The sequence below is a fragment of the Schistocerca cancellata genome, unplaced genomic scaffold (assembly GCF_023864275.1).
Source record: "Schistocerca cancellata isolate TAMUIC-IGC-003103 unplaced genomic scaffold, iqSchCanc2.1 HiC_scaffold_911, whole genome shotgun sequence".
Classification (NCBI taxonomy): Eukaryota; Metazoa; Arthropoda; class Insecta; order Orthoptera; family Acrididae; genus Schistocerca; species Schistocerca cancellata.
This window is the reverse complement of record NW_026046919.1, coordinates 21,346-33,626: the sequence shown is the minus strand read 5'-3', so window position 1 is coordinate 33,626 and position 12,281 is coordinate 21,346. Positions and strand designations below refer to the sequence as shown.

The 12,281-nt window shown below is 55.2% G+C and overlaps 13 non-coding genes across 13 annotated transcripts; all 13 read right to left on the bottom strand.

The window, feature by feature from the left end:
* Nucleotides 1–159: 159 nt before the first annotated feature.
* LOC126149121 (5S ribosomal RNA) lies at nucleotides 160–278 on the bottom strand. Its single transcript, XR_007530721.1, has one exon. It is a non-coding gene; the product is annotated as a 5S ribosomal RNA (ribosomal RNA).
* An 848-nt stretch (nucleotides 279–1,126) lies between these two features.
* On the bottom strand, nucleotides 1,127–1,245 carry LOC126149120 (5S ribosomal RNA). Its single transcript, XR_007530720.1, has one exon. It is a non-coding gene; the product is annotated as a 5S ribosomal RNA (ribosomal RNA).
* An 839-nt stretch (nucleotides 1,246–2,084) lies between these two features.
* On the bottom strand, nucleotides 2,085–2,203 carry LOC126149119 (5S ribosomal RNA). Its single transcript, XR_007530719.1, has one exon. It is a non-coding gene; the product is annotated as a 5S ribosomal RNA (ribosomal RNA).
* Nucleotides 2,204–3,051: 848 nt separating this feature from the next.
* LOC126149118 (5S ribosomal RNA) lies at nucleotides 3,052–3,170 on the bottom strand. The gene has a single exon (XR_007530718.1). It is a non-coding gene; the product is annotated as a 5S ribosomal RNA (ribosomal RNA).
* An 850-nt stretch (nucleotides 3,171–4,020) lies between these two features.
* On the bottom strand, nucleotides 4,021–4,139 carry LOC126149117 (5S ribosomal RNA). Its single transcript, XR_007530717.1, has one exon. It is a non-coding gene; the product is annotated as a 5S ribosomal RNA (ribosomal RNA).
* Nucleotides 4,140–4,987: 848 nt separating this feature from the next.
* LOC126149116 (5S ribosomal RNA) lies at nucleotides 4,988–5,106 on the bottom strand. The gene has a single exon (XR_007530716.1). It is a non-coding gene; the product is annotated as a 5S ribosomal RNA (ribosomal RNA).
* Nucleotides 5,107–5,959: 853 nt separating this feature from the next.
* Nucleotides 5,960–6,078, bottom strand: LOC126149114 (5S ribosomal RNA). Its single transcript, XR_007530714.1, has one exon. It is a non-coding gene; the product is annotated as a 5S ribosomal RNA (ribosomal RNA).
* An 860-nt stretch (nucleotides 6,079–6,938) lies between these two features.
* Nucleotides 6,939–7,057, bottom strand: LOC126149113 (5S ribosomal RNA). The gene has a single exon (XR_007530713.1). It is a non-coding gene; the product is annotated as a 5S ribosomal RNA (ribosomal RNA).
* An 839-nt stretch (nucleotides 7,058–7,896) lies between these two features.
* LOC126149111 (5S ribosomal RNA) lies at nucleotides 7,897–8,015 on the bottom strand. The gene has a single exon (XR_007530712.1). It is a non-coding gene; the product is annotated as a 5S ribosomal RNA (ribosomal RNA).
* An 850-nt stretch (nucleotides 8,016–8,865) lies between these two features.
* Nucleotides 8,866–8,984, bottom strand: LOC126149110 (5S ribosomal RNA). The gene has a single exon (XR_007530711.1). It is a non-coding gene; the product is annotated as a 5S ribosomal RNA (ribosomal RNA).
* Nucleotides 8,985–9,849: 865 nt separating this feature from the next.
* Nucleotides 9,850–9,968, bottom strand: LOC126149109 (5S ribosomal RNA). The gene has a single exon (XR_007530710.1). It is a non-coding gene; the product is annotated as a 5S ribosomal RNA (ribosomal RNA).
* Nucleotides 9,969–10,817: 849 nt separating this feature from the next.
* LOC126149108 (5S ribosomal RNA) lies at nucleotides 10,818–10,936 on the bottom strand. The gene has a single exon (XR_007530709.1). It is a non-coding gene; the product is annotated as a 5S ribosomal RNA (ribosomal RNA).
* Nucleotides 10,937–11,784: 848 nt separating this feature from the next.
* Nucleotides 11,785–11,903, bottom strand: LOC126149107 (5S ribosomal RNA). The gene has a single exon (XR_007530708.1). It is a non-coding gene; the product is annotated as a 5S ribosomal RNA (ribosomal RNA).
* Between the last annotated feature and the right edge of the window lie 378 nt (nucleotides 11,904–12,281).

Below are 12,281 nucleotides of genomic sequence, written 5' to 3'. Positions count from 1 at the left end.
GCAAACTTGGTTAGCACATTCTCCCTCAAACTGAGTTAATTATTGCATTTTCGTACCATTACAGTAGTTTAAAAGGCTTAAGGAAGCATCTTTGTCACAACAGAAAGGTAGTTTGAAAATTGGGCTGGCGACATAACAAAAAAAAAAAAACAGGAAGGGAGCCAACAGCACCCGGGTTTCCCAGGCGGTCACCCATCCAAGTACTAGCCGGGCCCGATGATGCTTAACTTCGGTGATCGGACGAGAACCGGTGTATTCATCATGGTATGGCCGTTGGCGCTCATCTAATGTAGGAGCACGGCAGAATTCGCGTTCGGCTTTTCTCCCAACACACAAAATGTTAGTTTTCGGCCGCATTTGACGAAAGCGCTTCCTTCCGCAACCGCCAGTTCCTCGAGGACGGCGCGGGGAGGCGCGCCCGGCGTCCCAGCAGAGTGACGGCCGAATTGGCGGGCGCACCGCCGCGTGTGTGAGACGCACTGCTGCTCGTTGCACCCCCTGTCATTCGCTGGGCGCGGTCAGCCTTCGACACTAGCGGAGGACGCATCTTGTCCCTGGTGTTCAGCGGAGGGCCTGTGCGGGGTGCGGCAGTGTCGTGCTGGAGGGCCCACTGGTAGCGATGTGGGCTTCCTCGCCTCGCCTCGCCTCGCCTCGCCTCACACCAGGTGTCTGCGTAGTTTGCAGTGCATTCGCACCATTCCTATCCCTGTCCCTGTCCCCGTCCCGACTTGTCCCGACTTTGCTCGACTGCCGCTCGCTGCCGCTCGGGTCGTGGTCCATATGACAGCGCAAGCACGACAAACGTCTGCGGGAGGAGACGAGACGAGACGAGACGAGACGACTAAGGAATAAATTCGTGGTTACAAATCAAATTTGGAACTCTACACTCCTACACAACAATAGGCGGTGACGTATTTCAGAAATCACCTGCCGATTCGTACTGTTTTGTCGTTTTCAAAGTCTTCTTGGCAAACTTGGTTAGCACATTCTCCCTCAAACTGAGTTAATTATTGCATTTTCGTACCATTACAGTAGTTTAAAAGGCTTAAGGAAGCATCTTTGTCACAACAGAAAGGTAGTTTGAAAATTGGGCTGGCGACATAACAAAAAAAAAAAACAGGAAGGGAGCCAACAGCACCCGGGTTTCCCAGGCGGTCACCCATCCAAGTACTAGCCGGGCCCGATGATGCTTAACTTCGGTGATCGGACGAGAACCGGTGTATTCATCATGGTATGGCCGTTGGCGCTCATCTAATGTAGGAGCACGGCAGAATTCGCGTTCGGCTTTTCTCCCAACACACAAAATGTTAGTTTTCGGCCGCATTTGACGAAAGCGCTTCCTTCCGCAACCGCCAGTTCCTCGAGGACGGCGCGGGGAGGCGCGCCCGGCGTCCCAGCAGAGCGACGGCCGAATTAGCGGGCGCACCGCCGTGTGTGAGACGCACTGCTGCTCGTTGCACCCCCTGTCATTCGCTGGGCGCGTGCAGCCTTCGACACTAGCGGAGGACGCATCTTGTCCCTGGTGTTCAGCGGAGGGCCTGTGCGGGGTGTGGCAGTGTCGTGCTGGAGGGCGCCACTGGTAGCGATGTGGGCTTCCTCGCCTCGCCTCGCCTCACACCAGGTGTCTGCGTAGTTTGCAGTGCATTCGCACCATTCCTATCCCTGTCCCTGTCCCCGTCCCGACTTGTCCCGACTTTGCTCGACTGCCGCTCGCTGCCGCTCGGGTCGTGGTCCATATGACAGCGCAAGCACGACAAACGTCTGCGGGAGGAGACGAGACGAGACGAGACGAGACGACTAAGGAATAAATTCGTGGTTACAAATCAAATTTGGAACTCTACACTCCTACACAACAATAGGCGGTGACGTATTTCAGAAATCACCTGCCGATTCGTACTGTTTTGTCGTTTTCAAAGTCTTCTTGGCAAACTTGGTTAGCACATTCTCCCTCAAACTGAGTTAATTATTGCATTTTCGTACCATTACAGTAGTTTAAAAGGCTTAAGGAAGCATCTTTGTCACAACAGAAAGGTAGTTTGAAAATTGGGCTGGCGACATAACAAAAAAAAAAAAAACAGGAAGGGAGCCAACAGCACCCGGGTTTCCCAGGCGGTCACCCATCCAAGTACTAGCCGGGCCCGATGATGCTTAACTTCGGTGATCGGACGAGAACCGGTGTATTCATCATGGTATGGCCGTTGGCGCTCATCTAATGTAGGAGCACGGCAGAATTCGCGTTCGGCTTTTCTCCCAACACACAAAATGTTAGTTTTCGGCCGCATTTGACGAAAGCGCTTCCTTCCGCAACCGCCAGTTCCTCGAGGACGGCGCGGGGAGGCGCGCCCGGCGTCCCAGCAGAGTGACGGCCGAATTGGCGGGCGCACCGCCGCGTGTGTGAGACGCACTGCTGCTCGTTGCACCCCCTGTCATTCGCTGGGCGCGGTCAGCCTTCGACACTAGCGGAGGACGCATCTTGTCCCTGGTGTTCAGCGGAGGGCCTGTGCGGGGTGCGGCAGTGTCGTGCTGGAGGGCCCACTGGTAGCGATGTGGGCTTCCTCGCCTCGCCTCGCCTCGCCTCGCCTCACACCAGGTGTCTGCGTAGTTTGCAGTGCATTCGCACCATTCCTATCCCTGTCCCTGTCCCCGTCCCGACTTGTCCCGACTTTGCTCGACTGCCGCTCGCTGCCGCTCGGGTCGTGGTCCATATGACAGCGCAAGCACGACAACGTCTGCGGGAGGAGACGAGACGAGACGAGACGAGACGACTAAGGAATAAATTCGTGGTTACAAATCAAATTTGGAACTCTACACTCCTACACAACAATAGGCGGTGACGTATTTCAGAAATCACCTGCCGATTCGTACTGTTTTGTCGTTTTCAAAGTCTTCTTGGCAAACTTGGTTAGCACATTCTCCCTCAAACTGAGTTAATTATTGCATTTTCGTACCATTACAGTAGTTTAAAAGGCTTAAGGAAGCATCTTTGTCACAACAGAAAGGTAGTTTGAAAATTGGGCTGGCGACATAACAAAAAAAAAAAAACAGGAAGGGAGCCAACAGCACCCGGGTTTCCCAGGCGGTCACCCATCCAAGTACTAGCCGGGCCCGATGATGCTTAACTTCGGTGATCGGACGAGAACCGGTGTATTCATCATGGTATGGCCGTTGGCGCTCATCTAATGTAGGAGCACGGCAGAATTCGCGTTCGGCTTTTCTCCCAACACACAAAATGTTAGTTTTCGGCCGCATTTGACGAAAGCGCTTCCTTCCGCAACCGCCAGTTCCTCGAGGACGGCGCGGGGAGGCGCGCCCGGCGTCCCAGCAGAGTGACGGCCGAATTGGCGGGCGCACCGCCGCGTGTGTGAGACGCACTGCTGCTCGTTGCACCCCCTGTCATTCGCTGGGCGCGGTCAGCCTTCGACACTAGCGGAGGACGCATCTTGTCCCTGGTGTTCAGCGGAGGGCCTGTGCGGGGTGCGGCAGTGTCGTGCTGGAGGGCCCACTGGTAGCGATGTGGGCTTCCTCGCCTCGCCTCGCCTCGCCTCGCCTCACACCAGGTGTCTGCGTAGTTTGCAGTGCATTCGCACCATTCCTATCCCTGTCCCTGTCCCCGTCCCGACTTGTCCCGACTTTGCTCGACTGCCGCTCGCTGCCGCTCGGGTCGTGGTCCATATGACAGCGCAAGCACGACAAACGTCTGCGGGAGGAGACGAGACGAGACGAGACGAGACGACTAAGGAATAAATTCGTGGTTACAAATCAAATTTGGAACTCTACACTCCTACACAACAATAGGCGGTGACGTATTTCAGAAATCACCTGCCGATTCGTACTGTTTTGTCGTTTTCAAAGTCTTCTTGGCAAACTTGGTTAGCACATTCTCCCTCAAACTGAGTTAATTATTGCATTTTCGTACCATTACAGTAGTTTAAAAGGCTTAAGGAAGCATCTTTGTCACAACAGAAAGGTAGTTTGAAAATTGGGCTGGCGACATAACAAAAAAAAAAAAAACAGGAAGGGAGCCAACAGCACCCGGGTTTCCCAGGCGGTCACCCATCCAAGTACTAGCCGGGCCCGATGATGCTTAACTTCGGTGATCGGACGAGAACCGGTGTATTCATCATGGTATGGCCGTTGGCGCTCATCTAATGTAGGAGCACGGCAGAATTCGCGTTCGGCTTTTCTCCCAACACACAAAATGTTAGTTTTCGGCCGCATTTGACGAAAGCGCTTCCTTCCGCAACCGCCAGTTCCTCGAGGACGGCGCGGGGAGGCGCGCCCGGCGTCCCAGCAGAGTGACGGCCGAATTGGCGGGCGCACCGCCGCGTGTGTGAGACGCACTGCTGCTCGTTGCACCCCCTGTCATTCGCTGGGCGCGGTCAGCCTTCGACACTAGCGGAGGACGCATCTTGTCCCTGGTGTTCAGCGGAGGGCCTGTGCGGGGTGCGGCAGTGTCGTGCTGGAGGGCCCACTGGTAGCGATGTGGGCTTCCTCGCCTCGCCTCGCCTCGCCTCGCCTCACACCAGGTGTCTGCGTAGTTTGCAGTGCATTCGCACCATTCCTATCCCTGTCCCTGTCCCCGTCCCGACTTGTCCCGACTTTGCTCGACTGCCGCTCGCTGCCGCTCGGGTCGTGGTCCATATGACAGCGCAAGCACGACAAACGTCTGCGGGAGGAGACGAGACGAGACGAGACGAGACGACTAAGGAATAAATTCGTGGTTACAAATCAAATTTGGAACTCTACACTCCTACACAACAATAGGCGGTGACGTATTTCAGAAATCACCTGCCGATTCGTACTGTTTTGTCGTTTTCAAAGTCTTCTTGGCAAACTTGGTTAGCACTTTCTCCCTCAAACTGAGTTAATTATTGCATTTTCGTACCATTACAGTAGTTTAAAAGGCTTAAGGAAGCATCTTTGTCACAACAGAAAGGTAGTTTGAAAATTGGGCTGGCGACATAACAAAAAAAAAAAACAGGAAGGGAGCCAACAGCACCCGGGTTTCCCAGGCGGTCACCCATCCAAGTACTAGCCGGGCCCGATGATGCTTAACTTCGGTGATCGGACGAGAACCGGTGTATTCATCATGGTATGGCCGTTGGCGCTCATCTAATGTAGGAGCACGGCAGAATTCGCGTTCGGCTTTTCTCCCAACACACAAAATGTTAGTTTTCGGCCGCATTTGACGAAAGCGCTTCCTTCCGCAACCGCCAGTTCCTCGAGGACGGCGCGGGGAGGCGCGCCCGGCGTCCCAGCAGAGTGACGGCCGAATTGGCGGGCGCACCGCCGCGTGTGTGAGACGCACTGCTGCTCGTTGCACCCCCTGTCATTCGCTGGGCGCGGTCAGCCTTCGACACTAGCGGAGGACGCATCTTGTCCCTGGTGTTCAGCGGAGGGCCTGTGCGGGGTGCGGCAGTGTCGTGCTGGAGGGCCCACTGGTAGCGATGTGGGCTTCCTCGCCTCGCCTCGCCTCGCCTCGCCTCGCCTCACACCAGGTGTCTGCGTAGTTTGCAGTGCATTCGCACCATTCCTATCCCTGTCCCTGTCCCCGTCCCGACTTGTCCCGACTTTGCTCGACTGCCGCTCGCTGCCGCTCGGGTCGTGGTCCATATGACAGCGCAAGCACGACAAACGTCTGCGGGAGGAGACGAGACGAGACGAGACGAGACGACTAAGGAATAAATTCGTGGTTACAAATCAAATTTGGAACTCTACACTCCTACACAACAATAGGCGGTGACGTATTTCAGAAATCACCTGCCGATTCGTACTGTTTTGTCGTTTTCAAAGTCTTCTTGGCAAACTTGGTTAGCACTTTCTCCCTCAAACTGAGTTAATTATTGCATTTTCGTACCATTACAGTAGTTTAAAAGGCTTAAGGAAGCATCTTTGTCACAACAGAAAGGTAGTTTGAAAATTGGGCTGGCGACATAACAAAAAAAAAAAACAGGAAGGGAGCCAACAGCACCCGGGTTTCCCAGGCGGTCACCCATCCAAGTACTAGCCGGGCCCGATGATGCTTAACTTCGGTGATCGGACGAGAACCGGTGTATTCATCATGGTATGGCCGTTGGCGCTCATCTAATGTAGGAGCACGGCAGAATTCGCGTTCGGCTTTTCTCCCAACACACAAAATGTTAGTTTTCGGCCGCATTTGACGAAAGCGCTTCCTTCCGCAACCGCCAGTTCCTCGAGGACGGCGCGGGGAGGCGCGCCCGGCGTCCCAGCAGAGTGACGGCCGAATTGGCGGGCGCACCGCCGCGTGTGTGAGACGCACTGCTGCTCGTTGCACCCCCTGTCATTCGCTGGGCGCGGTCAGCCTTCGACACTAGCGGAGGACGCATCTTGTCCCTGGTGTTCAGCGGAGGGCCTGTGCGGGGTGCGGCAGTGTCGTGCTGGAGGGCCCACTGGTAGCGATGTGGGCTTCCTCGCCTCGCCTCGCCTCGCCTCGCCTCGCCTCGCCTCGCCTCACACCAGGTGTCTGCGTAGTTTGCAGTGCATTCGCACCATTCCTATCCCTGTCCCTGTCCCCGTCCCGACTTGTCCCGACTTTGCTCGACTGCCGCTCGCTGCCGCTCGGGTCGTGGTCCATATGACAGCGCAAGCACGACAAACGTCTGCGGGAGGAGACGAGACGAGACGAGACGAGACGACTAAGGAATAAATTCGTGGTTACAAATCAAATTTGGAACTCTACACTCCTACACAACAATAGGCGGTGACGTATTTCAGAAATCACCTGCCGATTCGTACTGTTTTGTCGTTTTCAAAGTCTTCTTGGCAAACTTGGTTAGCACTTTCTCCCTCAAACTGAGTTAATTATTGCATTTTCGTACCATTACAGTAGTTTAAAAGGCTTAAGGAAGCATCTTTGTCACAACAGAAAGGTAGTTTGAAAATTGGGCTGGCGACATAACAAAAAAAAAAAGGAAGGGAGCCAACAGCACCCGGGTTTCCCAGGCGGTCACCCATCCAAGTACTAGCCGGGCCCGATGATGCTTAACTTCGGTGATCGGACGAGAACCGGTGTATTCATCATGGTATGGCCGTTGGCGCTCGTCTAATGTAGGAGCACGGCAGAATTCGCGTTCGGCTTTTCTCCCAACACACAAAATGTTAGTTTTCGGCCGCATTTGACGAAAGCGCTTCCTTCCGCAACCGCCAGTTCCTCGAGGACGGCGCGGGGAGGCGCGCCCGGCGTCCCAGCAGAGCGACGGCCGAATTAGCGGGCGCACCGCCGTGTGTGAGACGCACTGCTGCTCGTTGCACCCCCTGTCATTCGCTGGGCGCGTGCAGCCTTCGACCCTAGCGGAGGACGCATCTTGTCCCTGGTGTTCAGCGGAGGGCCTGTGCGGGGTGTGGCAGTGTCGTGCTGGAGGGCGCCACTGGTAGCGATGTGGGCTTCCTCGCCTCGCCTCGCCTCACACCAGGTGTCTGCGTAGTTTGCAGTGCATTCGCACCATTCCTATCCCTGTCCCTGTCCCCGTCCCGACTTGTCCCGACTTTGCTCGACTGCCGCTCGCTGCCGCTCGGGTCGTGGTCCATATGACAGCGCAAGCACGACAAACGTCTGCGGGAGGAGACGAGACGAGACGAGACGAGACGACTAAGGAATAAATTCGTGGTTACAAATCAAATTTGGAACTCTACACTCCTACACAACAATAGGCGGTGACGTATTTCAGAAATCACCTGCCGATTCGTACTGTTTTGTCGTTTTCAAAGTCTTCTTGGCAAACTTGGTTAGCACATTCTCCCTCAAACTGAGTTAATTATTGCATTTTCGTACCATTACAGTAGTTTAAAAGGCTTAAGGAAGCATCTTTGTCACAACAGAAAGGTAGTTTGAAAATTGGGCTGGCGACATAACAAAAAAAAAAAAAACAGGAAGGGAGCCAACAGCACCCGGGTTTCCCAGGCGGTCACCCATCCAAGTACTAGCCGGGCCCGATGATGCTTAACTTCGGTGATCGGACGAGAACCGGTGTATTCATCATGGTATGGCCGTTGGCGCTCATCTAATGTAGGAGCACGGCAGAATTCGCGTTCGGCTTTTCTCCCAACACACAAAATGTTAGTTTTCGGCCGCATTTGACGAAAGCGCTTCCTTCCGCAACCGCCAGTTCCTCGAGGACGGCGCGGGGAGGCGCGCCCGGCGTCCCAGCAGAGTGACGGCCGAATTGGCGGGCGCACCGCCGCGTGTGTGAGACGCACTGCTGCTCGTTGCACCCCCTGTCATTCGCTGGGCGCGGTCAGCCTTCGACACTAGCGGAGGACGCATCTTGTCCCTGGTGTTCAGCGGAGGGCCTGTGCGGGGTGCGGCAGTGTCGTGCTGGAGGGCCCACTGGTAGCGATGTGGGCTTCCTCGCCTCGCCTCGCCTCGCCTCGCCTCACACCAGGTGTCTGCGTAGTTTGCAGTGCATTCGCACCATTCCTATCCCTGTCCCTGTCCCCGTCCCGACTTGTCCCGACTTTGCTCGACTGCCGCTCGCTGCCGCTCGGGTCGTGGTCCATATGACAGCGCAAGCACGACAAACGTCTGCGGGAGGAGACGAGACGAGACGAGACGAGACGACTAAGGAATAAATTCGTGGTTACAAATCAAATTTGGAACTCTACACTCCTACACAACAATAGGCGGTGACGTATTTCAGAAATCACCTGCCGATTCGTACTGTTTTGTCGTTTTCAAAGTCTTCTTGGCAAACTTGGTTAGCACTTTCTCCCTCAAACTGAGTTAATTATTGCATTTTCGTACCATTACAGTAGTTTAAAAGGCTTAAGGAAGCATCTTTGTCACAACAGAAAGGTAGTTTGAAAATTGGGCTGGCGACATAACAAAAAAAAAAAAAACAGGAAGGGAGCCAACAGCACCCGGGTTTCCCAGGCGGTCACCCATCCAAGTACTAGCCGGGCCCGATGATGCTTAACTTCGGTGATCGGACGAGAACCGGTGTATTCATCATGGTATGGCCGTTGGCGCTCATCTAATGTAGGAGCACGGCAGAATTCGCGTTCGGCTTTTCTCCCAACACACAAAATGTTAGTTTTCGGCCGCATTTGACGAAAGCGCTTCCTTCCGCAACCGCCAGTTCCTCGAGGACGGCGCGGGGAGGCGCGCCCGGCGTCCCAGCAGAGTGACGGCCGAATTGGCGGGCGCACCGCCGCGTGTGTGAGACGCACTGCTGCTCGTTGCACCCCCTGTCATTCGCTGGGCGCGGTCAGCCTTCGACACTAGCGGAGGACGCATCTTGTCCCTGGTGTTCAGCGGAGGGCCTGTGCGGGGTGCGGCAGTGTCGTGCTGGAGGGCCCACTGGTAGCGATGTGGGCTTCCTCGCCTCGCCTCGCCTCGCCTCGCCTCGCCTCGCCTCGCCTCACACCAGGTGTCTGCGTAGTTTGCAGTGCATTCGCACCATTCCTATCCCTGTCCCTGTCCCCGTCCCGACTTGTCCCGACTTTGCTCGACTGCCGCTCGCTGCCGCTCGGGTCGTGGTCCATATGACAGCGCAAGCACGACAAACGTCTGCGGGAGGAGACGAGACGAGACGAGACGAGACGACTAAGGAATAAATTCGTGGTTACAAATCAAATTTGGAACTCTACACTCCTACACAACAATAGGCGGTGACGTATTTCAGAAATCACCTGCCGATTCGTACTGTTTTGTCGTTTTCAAAGTCTTCTTGGCAAACTTGGTTAGCACATTCTCCCTCAAACTGAGTTAATTATTGCATTTTCGTACCATTACAGTAGTTTAAAAGGCTTAAGGAAGCATCTTTGTCACAACAGAAAGGTAGTTTGAAAATTGGGCTGGCGACATAACAAAAAAAAAAAAAACAGGAAGGGAGCCAACAGCACCCGGGTTTCCCAGGCGGTCACCCATCCAAGTACTAGCCGGGCCCGATGATGCTTAACTTCGGTGATCGGACGAGAACCGGTGTATTCATCATGGTATGGCCGTTGGCGCTCATCTAATGTAGGAGCACGGCAGAATTCGCGTTCGGCTTTTCTCCCAACACACAAAATGTTAGTTTTCGGCCGCATTTGACGAAAGCGCTTCCTTCCGCAACCGCCAGTTCCTCGAGGACGGCGCGGGGAGGCGCGCCCGGCGTCCCAGCAGAGTGACGGCCGAATTGGCGGGCGCACCGCCGCGTGTGTGAGACGCACTGCTGCTCGTTGCACCCCCTGTCATTCGCTGGGCGCGGTCAGCCTTCGACACTAGCGGAGGACGCATCTTGTCCCTGGTGTTCAGCGGAGGGCCTGTGCGGGGTGCGGCAGTGTCGTGCTGGAGGGCCCACTGGTAGCGATGTGGGCTTCCTCGCCTCGCCTCGCCTCGCCTCGCCTCACACCAGGTGTCTGCGTAGTTTGCAGTGCATTCGCACCATTCCTATCCCTGTCCCTGTCCCCGTCCCGACTTGTCCCGACTTTGCTCGACTGCCGCTCGCTGCCGCTCGGGTCGTGGTCCATATGACAGCGCAAGCACGACAAACGTCTGCGGGAGGAGACGAGACGAGACGAGACGAGACGACTAAGGAATAAATTCGTGGTTACAAATCAAATTTGGAACTCTACACTCCTACACAACAATAGGCGGTGACGTATTTCAGAAATCACCTGCCGATTCGTACTGTTTTGTCGTTTTCAAAGTCTTCTTGGCAAACTTGGTTAGCACTTTCTCCCTCAAACTGAGTTAATTATTGCATTTTCGTACCATTACAGTAGTTTAAAAGGCTTAAGGAAGCATCTTTGTCACAACAGAAAGGTAGTTTGAAAATTGGGCTGGCGACATAACAAAAAAAAAAAAACAGGAAGGGAGCCAACAGCACCCGGGTTTCCCAGGCGGTCACCCATCCAAGTACTAGCCGGGCCCGATGATGCTTAACTTCGGTGATCGGACGAGAACCGGTGTATTCATCATGGTATGGCCGTTGGCGCTCATCTAATGTAGGAGCACGGCAGAATTCGCGTTCGGCTTTTCTCCCAACACACAAAATGTTAGTTTTCGGCCGCATTTGACGAAAGCGCTTCCTTCCGCAACCGCCAGTTCCTCGAGGACGGCGCGGGGAGGCGCGCCCGGCGTCCCAGCAGAGTGACGGCCGAATTGGCGGGCGCACCGCCGCGTGTGTGAGACGCACTGCTGCTCGTTGCACCCCCTGTCATTCGCTGGGCGCGGTCAGCCTTCGACACTAGCGGAGGACGCATCTTGTCCCTGGTGTTCAGCGGAGGGCCTGTGCGGGGTGCGGCAGTGTCGTGCTGGAGGGCCCACTGGTAGCGATGTGGGCTTCCTCGCCTCGCCTCGCCTCGCCTCGCCTCACACCAGGTGTCTGCGTAGTTTGCAGTGCATTCGCACCATTCCTATCCCTGTCCCTGTCCCCGTCCCGACTTGTCCCGACTTTGCTCGACTGCCGCTCGCTGCCGCTCGGGTCGTGGTCCATATGACAGCGCAAGCACGACAAACGTCTGCGGGAGGAGACGAGACGAGACGAGACGAGACGACTAAGGAATAAATTCGTGGTTACAAATCAAATTTGGAACTCTACACTCCTACACAACAATAGGCGGTGACGTATTTCAGAAATCACCTGCCGATTCGTACTGTTTTGTCGTTTTCAAAGTCTTCTTGGCAAACTTGGTTAGCACTTTCTCCCTCAAACTGAGTTAATTATTGCATTTTCGTACCATTACAGTAGTTTAAAAGGCTTAAGGAAGCATCTTTGTCACAACAGAAAGGTAGTTTGAAAATTGGGCTGGCGACATAACAAAAAAAAAAAACAGGAAGGGAGCCAACAGCACCCGGGTTTCCCAGGCGGTCACCCATCCAAGTACTAGCCGGGCCCGATGATGCTTAACTTCGGTGATCGGACGAGAACCGGTGTATTCATCATGGTATGGCCGTTGGCGCTCATCTAATGTAGGAGCACGGCAGAATTCGCGTTCGGCTTTTCTCCCAACACACAAAATGTTAGTTTTCGGCCGCATTTGACGAAAGCGCTTCCTTCCGCAACCGCCAGTTCCTCGAGGACGGCGCGGGGAGGCGCGCCCGGCGTCCCAGCAGAGTGACGGCCGAATTGGCGCTCGCACCGCCGCGTGTGTGAGACGCACTGCTGCTCGTTGCACCCCCTGTCATTCGCTGGGCGCGGTCAGCCTTCGACACTAGCGGAGGACGCATCTTGTCCCTGGTGTTCAGCGGAGGGCCTGTGCGGGGTGCGGCAGTGTCGTGCTGGAGGGCCCAATGGTAGCGATGTGGGCTTCCTCGCCTCGCCTCGCCACGCCTCGCG